Source organism: Varroa jacobsoni, unplaced genomic scaffold, assembly GCF_002532875.2.
Source record: "Varroa jacobsoni isolate VJ856 unplaced genomic scaffold, vjacob_1.0 scaffold_226, whole genome shotgun sequence".
Classification (NCBI taxonomy): domain Eukaryota; kingdom Metazoa; phylum Arthropoda; class Arachnida; order Mesostigmata; family Varroidae; genus Varroa; species Varroa jacobsoni.
In genome coordinates this window covers 242392-263945 of record NW_019213128.1, presented here as the reverse complement: position 1 = coordinate 263945, position 21554 = coordinate 242392, and the positions used below count along the sequence as shown (strand labels likewise).

Genomic DNA, 21554 nt, shown 5'->3' with positions numbered 1-21554 from the left:
TCTAGTTTTTCATTTGGTAATTGGCAGGGTCAAGACGGTACCTAAATTGAGAGAGCTTATTGTCAAAGCTTTAGGCAACTGAACTTCTATCCTACCAGATAAGACACTGATGGTGCTGAAATGGTGAAATACTAGAATCATTGAGGGATTAAATGTTGCCATTCTAGGATGTCTGTCCTAGTTAAAACTCAATATAAAAGACAGGCGCGCTAACAATGCGTTACCTCGAAAAGTGGAAAATTAATATCGTTATTTGCTACTCCCTTCCAAAGGCTAGTTTTTATTTGCCAGGGTACGGTGTCACATGCAAGATGGCTTTCCTGAGAATTCGCGGTTATTTCATAGGTGTCCGCTGACTATATTGTGGCTTGGACGTGTCGACTGAAACAATTGATTTTTATGTATTTTATGTGAAAACTCAGTTAGAAAAATCATTCCTAGTGCGCATGGTGATCTGTTCACATTTTTTCCAGTCTGATTTCTATGTTATATGCAAGCCGAGGTGATGATATATGGGAAGGTCATGGGTTTCTCTAACATTAAAACATTGGGTATATTGGAATGTACAAATATCACGGTGTAACAGGATCTGTTGTCGCCGCATTCTCAAAACGTTGCTTGCGTCATATAAGATAAACGGTAAAGAAATATGTGTGATATGTTAATATTTTTCTTTGTCATGATTTTCACGGCTGAAATTACTATTTTCTTAGTAACCTAAAACTCCTGAAACTGATCTATCATTTTGTTAGAGCTAAATCAAGGCAAGGAAATAAAACAATGAATGAATTTAACGCGCCTTTGAGTTTCGGCACGATTCTCGGCCGGAACATCGCCACAAATTAAGAATCACCAGAGAGCTAACTGTCACTCGTAGATACGTGCCGTTTGGGGGAGGCTTTCCGGCAAACGAATCAAACTACGAAAGACGATCAGTACTCTGCTGCAAACCTTTCCAAAGGCAGTCCAGCGCCCTCTCTAAAGCGCTCCATCACACAACTACAATTACCCCCCACCCACCCCCATTTGACGAGTTCTTTTTTCGTATAAACGAAAAATCAAAGGGCAGTCGCGTACAAATTTTGTATTCAACATGCATGGAAGCTCGGAAAAGATTGCTAGATGCACATGAAAACGGCAGCCACTAGAACCATTTCGTCTTCTTCTTCCCTACTGCCCTAATGGCTGCCATTAGTCGAAACGTTTCCTTTCCAATGCAAAGCAAGAAGTAAAAAATCAAGGACAAAATTAATTAAAAATTTACGGGACTTCCTGGCAGCGCAAGATCTTGAGACAATCCAAGGAAGAATCGGTATCTTTACGCCGGAAAGGACTTAGAGAAGCCTGAATGTCCTGACCACCATTTTAGTTTGGACACAGTCATACGCACTAAGACGCAATTACAGAACATGCATGTATAAACTGAACCCAAGTCGAATAGCTTACATGAAAGGGGATTGACGGAAAATCATTAACCTATTGATTTATTAGGATATAAAACTATCGGCAAACGTAGAACACCAGCCTAAGACACAGCTGAAAACGGGTCTTTAAGTTTTTCATAAGCTTTTAAGAAAAACTTTTTTACTCGGAACATCGATTCAGCATTTGTTCGGATCTTCTAGCCTATCCGCTAGGTTTATGACCTTCCTTGCCTGCAATTTAGTAATGTGCGTGAAAATGAAACTAAATCGAAAATGAGGTGATTCCGAGAATCTGTTCACACTGAAAGTAAATGGAGGCGTTAAAAGATGCTACACAAAAACCTCATTAGATTTTCGCGGATACAAGGTTATTCTATTTACACTATATATTAGTGTAAAAAAAAAAGAAACAAAAAACCTAGTTTAATCTCCTAAAAGCAGTAAAAGCTACGTTGATAGTCATATCTAGAGGTCTCAAAATGATCGGAATAACCTTGAGCTTACTGCGCTTTTTTTGGTACAAGTTCAGGTCCACACTGGGAAAACTAACGCTTCTTGCAAATAAATGGACACACCGATCACCAATTACTGTAATCAATCCATAATTATGAGCCACCTTATGTTTTTTGCAGAATTGATGACAGCAGATGAAGTAAACACATTAAAGGATTCAAGCAAATTTAACTGTTCGCTCGCTTTAACTCGCTCGTGTTTCTAGTAACTACTCGCCTTCATTTTCTAATAAATAGTAGTCTTACGAATTTAGCAATTCCGCAGAACTTGTTGAGCATGGGTGATCAAGTCATATTGATGTGAAATGTCTGGGCCATTTACTGTCACGTTGTTCTCAACTCAGCACTTCCCAAAAGATCTGGATTGGTAAGCGGGGGCTTCCTCATTTGCTCAAAACATTGGGTGAATATATTGCCACTTCCAATTGGCCTCACTCGGGTTTTGCTTGACGTGAACCTTTGATTTACTGAGTTATCGTTCCGTTGCGCTTTGTTCGGCTCACATCACGCTATCAAGAAAAAAACCGGCTGTTGCTCTGCACTATTTGACTGTTTATGCTTTTTCTGACCGCTGCATCGAAAGCCCTATCTCTCTTGTTCATCTTTCTCTCCCTAAACCCGAAAAGTGCTGACTGGGGTCTGGCGGAGACCAACGGTTCGTGCAATAAGCGAAGACCACAAACTTGGAAGTTCTATTTGGGAAACGGCCCGCTTCACATCTTTTTACAGACTATTATTATTGTTATCATTACAGGTACCTATTATATAGGCAGATCTATAGTCATGGCTTCGAAGTAATATTAAACATATCTCGAACCATGGCCTGGCCCAAGCTGATAAAGGGGTCCAGGGTTTAGTGGGTGAGAGTCCCACAGTACCGGACAAAGCACAGTCAATGATGTCCGGTCTGCATAATGCATTTGCCCTTAACCTCCGAAAAAAAAAAAAACTATAACCATATCACCATAGAGGGATTCTGTACCTTTTCAGATTTCTCTTTACTAAATCAATGGCACCTAGGCCATAGCTAAACCACGGTGCACTCGTATACGAATGAATTTTTATCCGAGTGAAATGCCTTTAAAGCGAAGCGCCAGGCATCAGCCCTCATCCAGTCCTCGTTCAACCAGCACTTCGCTGGTGTGACCACACCTCAGCATATTCAGCATACAAAAATACGATGAAAAAAAGATTCCGGGTCACAAAACCGTCAAAACGAAGGCGCCCGCCAACAAAGACAATAAAATCTTGTGCCATCCATTTCCTGTCTCTTCAATGGCCTTTGTATTCCGTGCTGCACTTTTTGCCATTGTTCGAGCTCGCCCGAAACAAAAGGAACGGTACGCCCTCTACCAATGAATAAGTTTATCTGTATGTTGCATGCAAATGTCATCCCTTTGCGTACATTAGAGGAGCGCCGGTACTATCAAAGTTAGATCTGAGACCAGCGGCAGAGCTCTGTACTCATTCTAGAGTACAGAGGGCAAAACAATTAATATATATATATATTTTCTAGTCGGATCCTAAGCGGAAGCCAAGTCGATCCAAAAACGTCACGAAAAGGAAAGTTTTTGTGTTGATGACAACTACGGCCAACCGACGACTGGTTCTAGTGCTGCCGATGACAAACAAAATATAGAAAAAACGCCGTTGTGACGATAATGAAATTAATGATGTGAGTTCGGGATTGAACGTCAACTTTTCTAGCTCGCTGCGTCAAGTGTTGCGTACACACGAAAGCAGGATGAACCAGTATGGCGAGTGTTAAACTTAGTAGGTGACCAAGACTCAGAACTCAGGCTCGTGAGACATTACAACCCTTATGTCTCTATCAGTAGTGACGTCACCACCAAGAAGATCGTGGTAAAGGAAACACAAGTATGATTATGCGTTGGTCGATTCCAGGGGTAATCAAAGGTGAAAAAAGATTCTCAAGTTTTCTTATAAAACTTGTGGTGCTTACGATTCGTTTGCTACCTTAGATGGTGTTCGTATATGGTAAATAAGCTAACCGAATATATCCTGTGCGAGTACCCCAATGTGTTCCTTTAGTAATTCAATTTCGCCATTTTCTCTAATAGGTAACCTTTCACTTTCATCTTACGTAACCTTCAAGACCATCGTGACTTTACCGAGGCATCTCAGACATTTCAGAACCCATATAGTACGAATTTGAATATGTATTTATACAGATGCCGATATACAATCGATATTTGTCCTTTTGTACTTCAACTTCGTTTATCCTTACGTAATTGCATACGCCATGCGGGCAGTCGGGCCACATTTCAAACGTGCAAGGTCGCTGATTCGGATGTGCCTATATATGATAAAATGGATTATAGGTAAGTGATCGTATGGATGCATGTATCGTACATTCGAACATGCCACTAAACCAGTAGCTGTAACAACACTACGTGTTAATTACCAGATTACTACAGTTCGAGGAGGTATCAACGAGCTCGTGGGCGAGCATTCATATTTACATGTTATGCATCCATACACTCATTATTTTACGCGCTGTATAATATCATCTCCAGTAATCGGTCGATATACGACTGATGCATGATGATACTTGCTTGAAGGCGATGATGATGAGAAAGTTAAGGTAGTGACGGCGTCACTCAATATATTTCGGCCGAGGTGAGACGCTTTGATTGCGTTACGATATCAAACGATACTATCTTGGTACATTTCATTTCGGACCAAGCAAAAATAGAGGTTTGGTGAAATCAGTGCCATAATATACCAAAACGGACAGTGCGTCAGAGGGCCCGACAAACTGAGTAAGGTAGTCTTGAGCACTCTTGACCTCCAAGGGGCACTACAAGGCTTTGCGCTGCGAATGGGCTATACGTTTGCTATCTGTTGCGCGTCCTTGATGAGTGTTTGGATAACGCTACGGTTGAGGCGCATTATCCAGTTTGATCATGCGATATATAAAGGGTGTACAGGATAAAGGGGATAGCATTAACATTGCTTGTTTGTGGGACGCATCTGAGTGCAAGGAGAGATTAAATGCTTCGCGTATCCCAATAGAAATTCATTTATTTCCTTTTACTTCATGCAACTGCCCTTCAGGTTGACGAAAGTTTCAATTTTGAGGGGTGTGAATCACTTGCAAATATTTTTGTAAGTTCGTTGTCTAAGTTCTTTCAGTAATTCTCAATAAGTAAATATTAATGCACTCGGAGTCAAAATCTTACTCAAGCATCAATTTTTGCGTTTTTTTAATCTAATCCCTATTGAAGATTCTCCGCTCTACCTTATGGACATTTTCGTTAGATCCCTTGGAAGCCGTACCGAGGCTAACGACCGTGTAGACCGTCGATTTCAGGCAATCAGATACGTTTGTAATCTCAATAGGGTGTAAATATAGCCAATATATGAATGTTTTTGTACGCATCTGCTTAATTCTTAACTGCGGTCTGCTTAATTGATGCCACCCTATTGTACAGTTCGCAAACTCACGCTTAAGTGTACGCTGGACGCATTTAGCTTACGTTCAATGAAACCTCAGCTTTGCTAGAACGAATCAGAGCTGCTCCTGTTGAAACCAATGACTAACAGAAAATACACTTCTGTCGAATTTCAGGCAAGTATTGGAGTACGTTAGATAACGCTAGGATAAGGATACGTTCAATAGGACACTTGATAGGCTATAGCAGATGATCTGCCAATGATTTGGGTAACGACAAACGATATTCCCAGCAACCCGGAAGCAAGCCAAGAAGCTTCCGAGCGATGTGATGAAAAGTGTTAAAAACTGGACGTTGATCAATGTTGAGTCCATCACATCGCTATTTGTATGCAAGTGGCTATCAAGGTAATGGCTTTCAATAGTTTCTTAATTGGGATGTATGAACGTACAAAAAAATCGCATATATATACACGTATATTTCTAACAGAACTAGGGAAATAAGAGAAATTGATCGGCATCAATTGTGATTCTCTCAAATTAGTCAGTTCTACGTTTTCGTTTAATTTTACGATATTTAACATAATTTGTATCATATTTTGTAATTGTCTGGATAAGCAACTAGATAATAGCGTTAATTATCCTCAAAATAGGGGGAGGAATATGCGACAAGGCAGTAATGCAATTATTTGCTTTTTTTCGAGGGAAACGCTTTTTTATTTCAACGTCTACAAAAATGACGATCATTTTGTGTACGATTCTAAGGATTTACCTCAGCAAATTTTACTAGACTATTCCTATCGCCAAAGTTCCGTACGAGATGTCATTCTGTGTTAACAAGTGTGAAATCACCTTCATTGTAAATTAGGCCGAAGACCCTGATCCGTAACTGACGAAGTTTGCCGGCAGGCCGAACGCAATTCAATAACGACAAACAAATCGTGGCCTCTATTCGCCGACAGAATTTAATATGACAAAAAGCAAAGTTTATTAGGGTGTATACGCCTCGAAAGCAACTTGGTGACGGTTGTCCGTAAACACTTAAACCTCAGTATGGCTTGCTTGTACAGTTTCTAATAAGAGTAATTGTTTAGACAAAGGCTCAGCAAGATGCCAAAATTTTTCAAGGAAGCCCAAGATAAAGTATATCAGTGATAAATATTGGTACTGGCACGCTGTCTAGTGAAACTTTACAATATAGGCCTGGCAGAATTCACGAACCTTTAACGACCTTAATCTCTGCTACCTACGCCTCTATTCGAAAAGAAAGCACAGTTTCTTTTTAAATTAATGTTCTCGGTCGTAATTTATTTTTGCTTTTTTGAAATTGACCAAGTAACTTACTTGGACGAACTGGCTCTAGCTAAATGACTTTCGCTAGCTAAAGCCTAAATCTAAGCCTAAGGACTAGCTAAATGATAAATCGCATTGATTCATATTGCACTGAATTTTGTCACCGCTCTGCCATATAGAATAGACGAGTACGCGTCATTGTTACCCAATACTATGCCTATCATGACCTACAGAGAAGCCTACCAAGCTTCATTATTGTTGTAAACGGATATAAATACGTCACAGGAGTATTCCGAAACCAATCATGAAGGATAGGCTGTATCTGAACATGATACCTGACTAAGGTCGTAGAAGCTTCCTTGAAAACCAAACAAAGTTTGATGTTGTAAAAGAGCCACTACAAAAATTAACCTCTTTACTCTGTCAGGCTGAATATATAGAGAGACGCTTGAACGCTAGCTGGCGGTTTGTTTCTTGGATATATACGTACTAATTGCACAAAATCAGGTCTCTTTCTACCCGGGTTCGTAAGCTACGTAAATAGAGTTGTATTCCAAAACACTCAAACACAGACCTATAAATACAATAGGTTGCCTCTTTATGTTTCGACTTTTACGTCCGGTCTTGCCGTTTGGTATTCCGGTATCAGACGAGTGGCTCCTAGCACGAAATGAAGTGTTTCCATGCCCAGGCTCGTACCTTGGCTGCGACATGTCCCTAAAACTAGAACGCAAATACGTTACCCACTAAACTATTACAAGAACCACAGTGGCCTGTTTTATGGCTCGAGATTTACGTCCGGTAGCGCTGTTAGGTATTCCATCAAACGGGTAATCAGAATAATCTGCTTAGCGTCTTCTGACCTACCCGGAAGAACCATTCTTTCAGTGAAAACGCAGATGATTCCACTGTTCAGGAGAATGTACGAAGTTTCCGAATGTCAATAGATACGCAAAATAGAGGTAAAAAGCAATCAGTGTTGCAGATATGGGCAGTCCATAAATGGAAGTCTATGTTCTGATCTCGTTTGTTAACGAGTCACGATCAGCGTGACCATCAACAGGACAAAAAGGTGCTCGTCGGGCTGAGTAACTGTTGTATACGCAGGAAGTTCGTTTGATTCAATGAAGAACTCCAGGAGTGCATAATGTCACGGCGTTACAAAGTTACCATGAATTTGCGACAAGTTTATTTAAAAAGGCAGTAAAAAAGTTTTAGAAAAACTTTTTTACTGCCTTTTTTTCCGTTTTCGAGCTGGACGTTTTTATTGAAAGAGCGACTAATCATTCAAATTGCAGGGATTCTTTGTTACAATTAAGTCGTTACGGCTTTATGATTATGCTAATGAGGAAACAGTTACACATAAAATCACAGATTAGATTGTATTTTAAAGCTTTGTGTTCGTTATATGTGTACTTTTTGACCTTTGTTCTGACGTTCGACGTATTTTATATATTTCTACTTAGGTTAAATGCGTACAAATCGTATTTGTACATGACACAATAGGGTTTTATATTATGCATACCATCATATATAGTACGTTATTATAAATAAACAAAATCCGCTTTTATATATTGTTAGCGCTACACTCTATAAGGAGTGCGTCTTTCGCATGTGAATGTGCATCTAGAGGAACAGCTCTGTAAAGGTGTACCGTAACACCTATAAAGTAAGGAGTCTCACCGCTAGTCTCTGGGCATAATCTGGGTCTGGGCGCACAGCTAATTATGACCGCCGACAACTTCTACGATTCTTCGAGACAAATACCGTTAATCGCATCTAGAAGCGTTTATATATACGTATAATAGCAAACGGGCAGGTTTATGTTTACTGAATCATATCTGGTACATCACATGTGTTTCTATTATGAACTTTTATCTGCAAAAAATAGCGAACGGCCAGATGTCGAACATTGCTCCCTGGTGCAAGCAATGCGGATGAGACCGCTATCGCATAAACAAACCAGATTGATTTGTTAAGATCATTGATCATCGAATTAAATCACGTAAGCCTCCTCGTTTTTGCAGAAAAAGTAGGATAATAACACGGGAGACATACAAGCCAAAACAAAACGATGGTAAATTTGTGCTAGTGGTAACCAACGGCTGTTGTTTTTCTATGAGAACGTTCCACGAATTCTGTCTGATGTTGCCTATTCATTGACATCGTTAGTAAAGCAAAACCCTCATATGAAGCACGATACAGCGCGTAAAAAATAACTGTCGAGGGATAGCAGTTTGCGTGTTTTCCTTTAAATTTAGGGTCAAACTATCCCGCAAACTCTAAGGACGATTCCTTCCGTTGTGTTGTAGACAGAATCGAGTATGAATGTCGATATAGAAAATGATTGGCTACCTTATGCCGAGGCATGGCAATCGGCGTTGTCATCAAAATGGCATCGTGCCAAAGATATGATAGCAAGTGTCTAGCGTTTGGCGTAAATAAAAATACAACAAATCCAGCCGTGACTAGACCAGGACGTAATCGTTTTTAGGCCGTGCGATTTCTATTTGGAACAGAAAGCGAACTTACAATAAAACTTCTATCCTATTCATTGTTGTACTAACCTACGACCAGTACGTAGGATGTTGTATCGTGGCAAGCGGCACCTGATTAGGGGGGACAGCTTGAATGTGGGTAGCTTTATGGGGAAGAGAACCCAGCCGAAACGACACGTTCTTCAATTTACCCATCTCATCTAAGACACTTGGGTTGAACTGCCAGACCGCTACTTTTAAACAGTCGTAACGTTTCGTCTAGTCCGCTTGACGAGCCTTCTATAGGCTCCATTGATGACTGTAGTTTACTACGGGAGAATAGTTGGTATTTTAAAAATATTCCACGGAAAGTAAGTGTTTACGAATGAATAGCTTTCCAACAGCGGTGTAGCACTGCAGAAACTACGCAGGAAGACCACTGAGGTGGACAGATGAAAAAGGAAAGGAGAAAGAGAAACAGTCAGAACGATAGGTTCTATTTTTCTGTCTAATCGACAATAAAAAAATAATATTGCATGTATAGTATTGTGGAAAACTTCACGTATTTCTAGTAACAGGTTCGTCGAGACGTCATTTATTCGCTAGCAAAGGTTGCGTGAATTTGTCGCCTGACGCTAACTAAATGCGATCCAACTGTTTAGCAAAAGTAACGGGTAAATCTTTACCTATGTTTCTCAAGTTTGTTTAAGTGTTATATATATATTACTATATATATGTATATAATATTTAAGAATATCTCATTTGAATATATGTACGTACCTGTCCTTCTTGGAAACAGTTCCCTATGACGCAGTTACCGATTGGAGGAGCGCTTTCTTTTCTACTAAATCTATCTCAAATAAGGTAACAAATTTTGGAATCAGTTAAAAACGCACACACCGAGTAGTTTCTCTTCTCCAACCAGTCTATTAAATAAATTATCAATTAATTCACAATAATTAATTTCGAATTATACAAACAAAGAAATTATTTGAATCATCGAGCATTGCTGTTTCATGTTTGTACACTTCATAATTAATCCTGGTTGGTTACTCGAGTAGACGGAAGGACAGGGTGTTCATTTTACTTCGCCTGAGTCCATATTGGGACACGGTTCATCCGTCTAGTTATACATGAGTAGGGTCAGGGCCGGCTTATACGAAGCCTTCAACGAAGCGAAACTGCCCAGGAGATGAAGCACTGGGTTCCGTGTGGCCATACGGAAGCTTTGCCGCTACCAGCATCCGCCGTAGCTATTGGCAAGATAACCGTAGCACACTCTGGAGAACAATAATCGAAAAGCGGCTGGGGGTGAAAGGTGGGACACGATAAGTAGGTACTGTCTTGACCTGTTTGGGTTTTCCTCCAAACTGAAAGCCGAATAACTGTCAAAGGAAGTAAGGCCAAGAGGCAAATGCCTGCGAAGAGACATATTAAACGCCTAGAAAAATCACGAATAGTGATATGGATGATTGACATGATGGTAGCAGAGGTAGCCACCGACATTAGATTTCTTACTCCAGCCATAAGGATAGCGTCAGAACTACTGTATAGCATACATAGGCAGGAAGAGAACGTAAATCAACACGGAAGTAAAAAACGACAAGCTATTCATAAGACCTGCTGTGGACGAGCAATAGATTATGAAGAGATCGTGCGTTCAGGGACGCATCCATGTTGGTGGCAGCCGCGCATGAAGATCGAACTCTTAAATATGGTCGAGCACATGAATTATAGTTGAACCCTATAAATAACTGCCTTTTATTTAAATAGTCTGTGGCAGACTGTGGTGCGTTTCGTTGGCACGGCCTGAAACAGTGATTTCTTATCGCTTATATACATATATATATAAAGCAAGCCCAAATATTTGTATATTCAATATGACGTTTCTCTTAGCCCAGATTAACTGTTACATTCGGATTTATCGTATGCCTGAAAAAAATTATTCATTCATTAAAAGGAAAGACTGGCACTGTGTGAGTCTCGACCGTTTTCCATGCTTAGGACGTATAATAAAGAGGAAACGTTTGTTGTAAGGTCCATGCCATTTATGCAGTCGATTTATGGTAAACGACTTAAATGGCTTGAACATGTTATACCGCCAGCTCGCATGAATCTTTTATTGCAGACATGTATAATATATGTTTCATTCGCGTGGAATAGTTTTCTATATATTTATATGTATAGAAAACTATTCCACGGGAGCTATCTACCAGCTCTGACAGCGCCTTAATATATAAATACACACAGACGTCAATCACCTGCGTTTGGCCTAGTGGGCAAAAGCAAAAGGGGGATTTGCGGATCACCCACGTACAGGCTTTACACAGGACTATGCTTTTGTTATTCTGCAATGCAGCTTTTATCCGGACGTTATGCACGCGACAGGTACTTTGTTATCCGTTCGTATGGCCAATCCACTCTTTAGAACAGTTTCCATGAACAGTTGATTATTATATGTCTAGTCACTGTTAATGATGTTTCCGCCGCAGAATGGAATCAAATCGAGAAGTTCCTTTTCCGCTGGCTACATAGTACAGTGGCTAGCGCGACCGAACGCTGTACGGTTATCGAAACCTCTGTTGCCAGCGAAGTGCGTAGGCGCCTTTGAAAAACCGCCCAGCTTTGTGCAGGCGAACGCGTACGGATTTACGCGTAAGCACAGTTTTAGGCTAAGTGTAGGTGCGACGTCGAACTCTTTATTAGAGCTGCTTCTGAGAAAAAAGAGGAGAATGGGGGAAAGCGGGGCACAATGCAGCTTTTCAGAGAAGCCAATTATAATCACTAAAGGGATACGTTTTTTTTTTTACAACAAATGGGCGGAGAGAGGGTTTCAATAGCACGATTCGACGCAGGATCAAAACCACACATGAGATGTACTGACGGTGCGGTTCCCTATTGAGTTTAGCTCGTATAGTAGTCTAGGTAGCTAAGAAAAAAGAAAATTAGGAAAAAAAAAAAAAAGAAAACTTGAACTGTCACAACAGTCAAGAGAAAACCAGAACTCTATCTAATACATTTAACAAAACAGGGCTGCACGGCGTTGACGTTGATAACTGATAGTCGCATTAAAGAACCTTCAGTTTGTGACGATACGAGAAAAATGTGAAAGAGTCCACTTGTCTCTAAGATCGTATAAGAGAGCCGAGTATGATTGTCTCGCAAGGCGGCGCATCCAAACGATATTTATGTAAAATTCCACAGCTGTTCAGTTCTGTAAGGTTGCAGCCCTATATATATATACCCAGGTTTTCCACAGCTTTCTGAGATATCCGACTGATTTACTGAACCTCGCCCCACCTGCGCGGTACGCGAATTTGCAAATAGGACAGGTTAGAGTAACCTGTTTTACTGTGTACCTGCCAGAATTGTTTCTGTAAGTATTATTACCTATATTTTTATCTAATCTACTCTAGGCACTGTAGGACTAATGCTTGCAAAGCCAGAGAGGTGGGAGTCATCGGAAAATCTAATTAAAATAAAGTTAGTTAGAAATAATGAGTTAGTTAGACGCTCATGCCTGATAGCGCGCTAGTTCATTTTAACTAAACAACCACCAACTAATAAATGAGTTCCAATAGGTTCTCAGAGGTACACTTCAATTGTCACGGTTTCAGATACAAACTCTACTTAAAATAATGATTGAATATTTCTTTTGTTGTTGTGAAATATAAAAAGAAGATTCCTGTCTCAATGCAGCTAAAGGAAAGGGCGAGCACACGATTCTCGCTTGGGAATGTTCAGTTTACATAAATTATGTAACTGGATTCACCAAATAGGGAAAATGTGGTTGTACAAACCGACCCACTGCTCCGTACGAAGGATAACAAGAACACAATGAAGATGGAGTACCAATAATTCTGTCAAACACAATATCTCCAATGGTGCTTACTTATATATTTATGTACGTCACACATGTATAAAGGGCTACAACTGAGAAAAAAAATAGATAAAAAGTAATAATTCTGTTAGAAAATATATGACCCTACAAAGAATCGCATTAACATACACCGTTGTCCTTCTTCAGCTGCAAAGCACCTTTTGCTTTAACTAAATAATACTGTAGAACATTGCTGACCAGCGATGGCAGCCATTGTCGTACGCTCTAATTACTATTATTTAACTACCCGCTATGATCATCTTCAGAAGCCTATCGACTATACACTCCACTTATACATGTCTGGGTTAGTCCAGCAGTAACTTCAACAGAAGAAGCTAGCAACTTCTTAGTAATTGTTCAAGAGCTTTAAATATTATCAACGTACGTAATGGAAGCACTGCATGTAAGGCTATTGAAAATTTCGTTTCATCAATAACTAGAGCATGAAATATACCAAGGACAATAATGGAATCCTTTGTATCTCTTTGGTAACACATTCGTTCATAAATAGCTGTGGTCCGGCAAGCAGTAGTTAAGCCTCTTTCCGAGGTCTTTTCTATGCACTACAATTCATCCTTCTCCACTTCCTGATACAGTTCTGGATATACGACCATAGTAACTGACTATTCTGGGAATTGATCAGCTCGAAAAGCGGATATAGCAGCAGGCACATATATATATATATAAAGAATCGTTACCTACGTCTGAAAAAATTCATGCTTGCGTCGTTTTGTTCCTCGTGTCGTTCCGCCGACAACCGAATTTTTGAGAAATCCTTGAATTTTTGAGAAGGGTCCTTCCAATCGGCCAAACGAATTCTGAGCTTGGGGTATGCCCGCCCGTTTCTGAAAGAGTATTTGATGCGACCCCCCACCAATGAAACGACCGTCCGATAGTACCACGGACTGAACAGTGGTATTCTCTATCGAAGTCTAATGACAAAGGCTATTCGACGCAAATTGTGCAGGCGTCACTTTCGTCTAATGGCAGTAATATCGACTGTGAGTTGCCACCGGACTGAGGGGGATCGAGCAGAAAGGCGGGAAAAATCGCGGATTGCCATCCCTGATTAAACAAATGTGCCCCTTGTCTTATTGTTCCACACCGCGGAAGAGGCAGCTTGGGACAGTCGCCCCGATATAGAAGCACGGATATGAACTGTAGTCGTCAGGAAAAATGACCAGAGGCAGAAGAGTCGACGACGGAGGAGGAAAGGGATCCGACGGTTTCGATGGTTCATATCATCGCATCGTTCGCCAGCGACGTGCTACCGCTTCGAATAATGGTGAGGAGGAGCGATATATCTAGGCTCATTGGTCCCGCCAATAGGGCTGGTGATGGCGACGTACAACAGTCGATGCTGGCGTATGACGTCGTGGACTTTGAGTGTCGACGAAGTCGGGCGACTGAATGCGACTAATGCCACTTCTGGTAGTGTTCAATGTCAATGTACAGAGCCCAGAGAAACGGCGGAAGGCAGATCGAATAGGGAGATGAGGAGAACGAGGGTTAAAAGCAGTTTTCACGGGGCAAAACCGAGTTCACAAAAGAGGACACGAAAGAAAGGGTATTGTATTCAATGCTCGGACAGGAAAAGAATGGTTGATCTTTTTGAAGCGGCGGCAGAAGCTTCAGCCAAAGAGGTCAGCCAGTGTATGAGCTTGGTCGATTTGCTTCCAGCTAACTCTTTTTGATTTCTTTCTCGTAAAGCCCCAGTTCCGGCCCGTACTTTAATTCTGTTAATCCCGTTTGCCCCACAAGCCTGCCTTATATAAATACAGATGCACGCATGCGACTTCATGCAGACGAAAAGACAGTAGACGCGTGGAGGAAAAAGATAGAACGGCAAGCGAGGAGGAAAGCTGCAGAGAGGGACAGAGGTTGTGCAGAGAAACGGAGAAGTGTGAAACGGGTTACAAAGAACTGAGAGACATAAAGTAAAAAAAGTCAGGAGACAAGCTTAACACGCAGCAACTAACAAGAAGCTGCGCGAGGTACTGACTGCCGCTTCACTAGACGGGCGATTGAACAGGACGTTAAATGGGCTTGGACACTCGTTTGGAACCTCTAGGATACGATCTATACAATTCAGCCAAGCTAAACAAATACCCACTGGTCCAAGCGGTACCCATATACACACAAATTCATGCTACTATAGCTAAGCGAAAAGGCAAAAAGGTCAGCAGTCGCCGAAAGGCCACTGACTGCGATCAGTCGACATTTGACTCTAAGCGGGAGCGAACATCTAGCTAGCTAATAGTACCTCTGGCCTTCCCATGCTGCCTCTGCTATCGACTGCGGCAATCAGCGATAATAATAGTGGCAAAGGGAGCCACAAAAAAACGAAAAGTTGGGTTACGTAGGTAGTACAGCGGTGACGGTGGACACGGAATAAAGTCATACATAATGTGGGGGAATCCCTCAGGACACATTAAGGCTTCCCATTTAGATGGATCTATGCAGCGTCTCAGACCGGAAGTGACTGCCGAGCCGGTGATGGTGGCTAGAATAGTGGGAATAGCAGCCTTTCTTATTGTACGAGACGCGTTCTCTGTTGGAAACAAGCTGGTAGCTATCTGTAGCATATGCTGCAGAAGATCTTTCGATAATTACTTAGAGTAAATTTTCGCAAACAGTACGCTAGAGTTTATGGCTTTTTGTGAGTATAGGCTTGTAGCGTACGTTTGTTAAACAGCCGGACTTCCTACAAGGTTCTCGTCCACAACGGATGCGTCAACGAAATACTTTAACGTTTATAAAAAGATTAAGGGAATGGTAGACAGTGTTTTCAATAGATTATTGGAACCACCGGTCTTTGATGCATTAACGAGTAGATATAATTGGGACTAGTTATATACCCTGTATATAATAAACATATTTGACAAAAATCGGAAAAAAAATTGAAAAAAAATTGTCTGATAGGCAAAAATTCAGGGGAGAGCATAAACATTATAAAAGGTCGTAAACATGATACAATTCATATTGACAAAAAGGGTGCTTTTAAAAACTCAGAGATAATCCTTTCTTGTGCTTAAACAACTGCAGTGACAGAAAGCTATAACAAATTTAGTGAAACTTGCTATTTTTTTACGGTGCTTCTTACTGGTATTAATCAGAAGTGTAAAAGATCAGAGTTTTGATCTAGCGCTCACCAGTAGAGACATAACTGCGATCCACACTGTCGTATTGTTATAGGCCATGCAGTCGACCAGGATAATTTTCTGCGGCTAAATAATGTGCATATGCTTAAAATGGGTGGTTCCTTTACCCCTAAACAAAGCCAGGTTGTAAGTATAGCTTATATACACCTTCTTCAATAATTATCAACTTCAATTACTGCAACAAGACATTCCGAGTCTATTTTGCACCACGCTTTCCAAGTACAAGACCGTGTCTACAATATAGCGTATGATTGCATATAGTCGTATTCGTACGCGTTTCTCTATCAGTTTATTTGGTACTGCGCGCCTTTTATGTCCGGTGAGCATACTTATCCTGTTTCTTAAGCGCTGTCCAAAAGCGTTCTCCAATAACACCGATACCACACCACCTGCTCGGTCTCACATATATCGACTCTATGCGACCATCTGCCCGTAAGTAGCAGCTCAACGCTTGCGTGAGAATCGTACTACGCCAGCAGCACGGTCGGTGGTTGCGCCTTCGGTGGCTGACAGTATTCTCACCATCACCTCACTTCATACAGAACTACCCCTGTATTAGGCGGCTACCTAGACGGTCAAAGCCTGGGCTCGTGCGAACATCCCTGGCCAGATAAGCACACGAACCCATCACGGTCGACGTAGTCTAGGGGGTCATTGCGATGGCCGTACCAGTTAGAACAATGTGTTGATGATAAAACGCCGAGATACGCTGCGGCGGGGCGACGGAAACGAGTGACAGAGGACAAACCCAGCGAAGTCAATTAGTGAGTGGCGAGACGGTTCCGAAATGGTTGGCTTGTGCTGATGGTACCTGAGTGACCTGTCATCACACGCGCAGCGACTTTTGCTGATGATACTGATGGTTCTTACGTGGCTGCCTGAGCATAATGTAGCTATAAGTCGTGCAAAATTGCTAACCACGGCGATAATAGCAATTTTATTGTTATTCTAATTATTACTATTATGCAGTGAAGCACTTTTGTTAGGCAATGGCTAGCTACCGCTGTTGCGGATCCGAGTTTTTTTGGCCGGGGGGTAATAACCCCGTCTCGTCTGGGAATCGACATGGGGAAACGGGGCTGCGACTGTGAAGGTTAGAATATAACCGGACAGAAGAGCTGCGGATAAAATCAGAATATTCGTCATTTATCAGCATGCATAGTTATTACGCTAAGCCCGTTGATATTACGATGATACACTACATACGACTAGTGACGATAGGAGCTATAGAAAGTTCATGCGGATGTAACAGCGATACAGGATTTAGTGTTAAATGTACATGTAGATACGACAGGCGTTTGTATCACAAAGAAAATAAATTGTAAATGATTGTTGCTAAAATGTTACTGCTGCAAGTTTTCGAACTGTTTGATTATTTGGAACTATATCAAAGTGAGAATATGGCAACTTTGTACCTGTCACGAATTGGTTATTAGAAAAAAAATTTATTTAGGCTTCAATAGGAGCATGTTCCTCCGATATAAGCATTACAAACACCGCTAAGGCAATCGGGGAAAAAGGCCCGAAAATGATGAAACACTTGTTATTAGCACGCCGTCATTTCACGTTAGCTTTTAAATGTTATGACTTAGCTACTCTTTGCACATCATTGAGCATCATGTATTCGGTAGAATCGTGACTTCAGTATTCTATCGAATCATTCTGCATTCGAATATTTCACCTGATCAACTTCTTCTGTCGAAGAAGTGCATCATCGATGACATATATGTATATAGATATTACAAGAAGGCTCATTTTTTGAAACAGAATAACTGCTTCGAAAATGGAAGAAAAATCCCTCTACGTACTGCGATGTAAGCAGCGGTAAGGTGTAAGAACAATTCCTCTGGGTTCTCTTTTTTGGGACTTCTTTTGGGAATCTCTTTTGGGACGGATTCTCCGCTGGAGAACAGTGATTTGGGGAAGGCGCAATAGGGCCCAAAAAAAGTTTCCGATGATACTCTAGCTTCGAGCAGTAGATAATTAAAAAAAAAAGTCGGTTATTATTGATTACGTCACACGAGCGTCGGTCCTGTTTATATGAAAGACGGGTCCTCTGCAGCGGATGTACCTGTCTTACTTGTATTCCGTTGGTTCATGTTATAAACAGATCTATCTTCCGAAGGTCTCTTGTAATTGATAAAGAGACGCTCCACAGTTGTCTATTATCATACAAACAGAAGACACTAAACGCGCTTAGTTCTCCTAAAGACCCACATCGGCCATATTTGATAATGCCGTAATTTTTGGCTTTGGATAAGAAATCGAGAAACAAAGACATAAGCATGGAGAATGCATTGTCAAGCTTCAGTGTACGACCCAACAAAAACTGTTTCAGATTCCTGAGAAACCCCTTCGTCAATTTTCTTCTTTCGAAATATAAATATCGCCAGTCTAGAAGGTCTGCTCTGCTCTGTCAGATTCTATATTATTATGCAATAATCTGTTAATTTTTGACGATACACTCAAAAATCGGGTACATTACGCAGTTCTACGTGTATGCAGATACTCTTCAGCCTTGAAATTTGCGCTATTTGGACAAAATTATTCGGCATTTGGACGAGCCTGCGGCCTATAGAGAGCTTTGTAGAGTATGGCAAGTAAACGGCTCTATTCAATTCGAGCCGGCTGGCCTTATTGGTTAGTTATGTTGCAGGCGTAGTAATGTTGTAAGATACGAGCTCTGTTGCATGGTGAACAGATGGTGCAGTGCTCATGATGTTAGTGGCCTAATAATGACGATTTTAGTGGCCGCCGTCACCGCTGCCGTGTTATCGATGAGACGGGTTGCAGTGTGCCTACCTGTCCTGCTCCAGTTGCGAGAAGTCCTGTCCCTGTCCGCTGTGTGCGTAAAAATAACCAGTTATAGCCCCTCTGTTCGCATTTCTCATTTTTGCGGCACCCGATGGCCTACAGCCTGCAAACGTAAACCTGGTACTCCTGTTAGTGCTGCTGCTATACAAAGAACGCAGCGGCCTAGCTGTTCGTGGATTATTGTATGTTTCTGGGTTAGCGATCTCCAGGGACTAGCGCAAGAGCGAACGCGGTGGTGGCGCCCCCTCAATTCAAAACCCAGCAGGTCGACGAAGCTGGTCGACAGCTAAAAGTACACAGCCTGGTCGGTGGTCTGTTTTGCCGACTTTTCGCCGTGACAAACTGGGTTCGCTAGTGCTTTGCTCTTTCAGTCACTGGCTGACTGACGCCTAGAACTACTTGAACGGCGAACTCCGCAAATGCCCCCGTGATGTACGAAGTTGCGAATAATCCCTGTAATAGATTCGTCTTTGGAGCGCCGTTATGTAGAGTTTGTCAGACGTTTTAATGGTTCTATCCTTCAGAACCATTGGTGTAAACTTATCACGACGTTTCTGGCAAAGGAAATCACAGAGCAAAATAATCTGTTCCTAGCTTGTAAGTCATCCAAGCATAAGCTGCATCTAGCGCTATTGATATTCCGCTACTGCTAACGAGAAAACGTAGGTGATCCGGAGTACCATAGGGAAGTTAGTAGTCAAGTGCTGAGTGGCGTCGAACTCTTTCGTATGAACCGGTGTGTGACTGGCATACCTTCTGTATTTGAAACACCGTCATGGGCTGGGGTATTATTTATGCCCCCCTATGCCTTGATGTTCGCAGACGTAATTCTGTGTGCTAGTTAATTTTGACTGTGAGTTAGTGTTGTGTATGTGTGGCTATGCATCATCAATTAATCTGTCTTTCGCACCCCTGTTACCCCAGACAATTATCCTAGTAGTGTTTTGAATGACGAATACTCTGCACACGTATGCAACGTTTGCTCAGCTGCTATAAAGCAATCACTACAGTTACCGTTTACTAAGACTACGCTGGGGTCACATTGAGACTGCTGTCCAATCGTACGTATTACGCTAATTGGCTGGCATATTATAACAGTAATTAGTCTGATTAAGCAATGATTGTCGCAGGCGCATGCAGAAAGGAAAAAAAAAGCTAGGAAAACGCTTCAAGCAACTAATCCGACCTTAACCACGTCTGAAATGTCACCAGATCAGTTGGCAGTGGGAACTCAATCCAAAAGAGCCAACAGATCTAACCCAAACTAGACGGATCTATTGTGGCCAATCGTCACCACTGCTCTGATCAATAGTCACAGTGAATTATAATGAATAGGAACTTGTCAAACGGGCATGCACGGTTTTCATCGGCCTAAAAATCGAAAAAGCACGACCTTTATTATATCGTGGGTTATAGGCTACCGGTTTTAATTGAATAGCAATTTAGCAATTACTGTTATTGCGATTACTTGGTAGTAAAATCCAACTGAGACTCTCGTGCTTTCCCATCAAACGCATCCCGGGCTGAGTATTCAAGCACGTTCCAACAACTCCTGCATATAAAAAGCATACTCGCTTTAGATACCAGCTTGGGAATAATTGAACTTGAAAGGAGGAAATGATTTCCTGCAGCGACCCAATTAGAATGTTGGCGCAGACAACAATTACTCTGCTATCACTACCTTTTCCAATAAAGCTAGATCAATTTTGTATGGAGGAAGCATAAGCAGGAAATCTCGTACAAACGCTGGAGTATTTCACTTAGACAAGGACATCTAAAGCAGTCCTGCAGGATTGCCGCTGTTCGTTTCCTTTCTGTATGTACAGCGCCTGGCGAGGTGCGTATGCCCCATTAGAGTATTTGCCCCTGTATAGCTAGTTTTTTATTTTCCTTGTTATTATTTTTACATGAAACTGCGTCACATGTCTTTACGGCTGTAACGGCGGTTATTTTGAAAATAAATGAGTTACAAGACGCATCAGGCAGAGAGTCAAAAAAAGCCACCATAGCGTCGCAGCAAAGAACAATCAAAACAAACGATAGAATATGGGAGTGCGCGAAGTTGGGATGGTGTACACCATCAGCTAGCTGTAGCCAGGTAGTAAATCAAGCTGAATGAAGCAGAATGAAGTACCTGTTGTAAGAAACTGAGGTTGGATGTCGCATCGACAACAATAGACGTCGAACTGTAGTGAGTTTCAGTGTAACGGTGCTCCCTGGTTTAGTCGTCCTGTCTCGTTTGGGCGTCGTTGCGCTTAAATCGCGGCATAGCGAGTGGTTCAAGAAAGCGGCGACTATCAGCGTCAGTATACCTTCCTACATTGGAGAAATCTATAGCCATAATTGCGACTGCAGCACCTACAGTCGTCTGCAATCAGAATGACCTCTGATAGAACAGCATTGCTCACTTCGTTGCGTCCGTTGTGGATTCGACGCCTCATTCTATGAATTGATAACGTTCACTAATGATGCTAACCTACCAGGTGATGGTCATTGTGACAGAGCGATAATTGAAGCAAAGAATTAAAAGTTGAGGAAACTTACTGATAGCTAATGGTGGTAAAATGTCCATGTGGCT

General features: G+C 41.6%; 2 protein-coding genes across 9 annotated transcripts in view; both read left to right on the top strand.

The window, feature by feature from the left end:
* The window catches only part of Nca (neurocalcin homolog), a 66898-nt gene that overhangs the window by 10943 nt on the left and 34401 nt on the right, over positions 1-21554 (top strand). The window lies entirely within an intron of this gene.
* The window catches only part of LOC111273783 (neuronal calcium sensor 2), a 46551-nt gene that overhangs the window by 10963 nt on the left and 14034 nt on the right, over positions 1-21554 (top strand). The window lies entirely within an intron of this gene.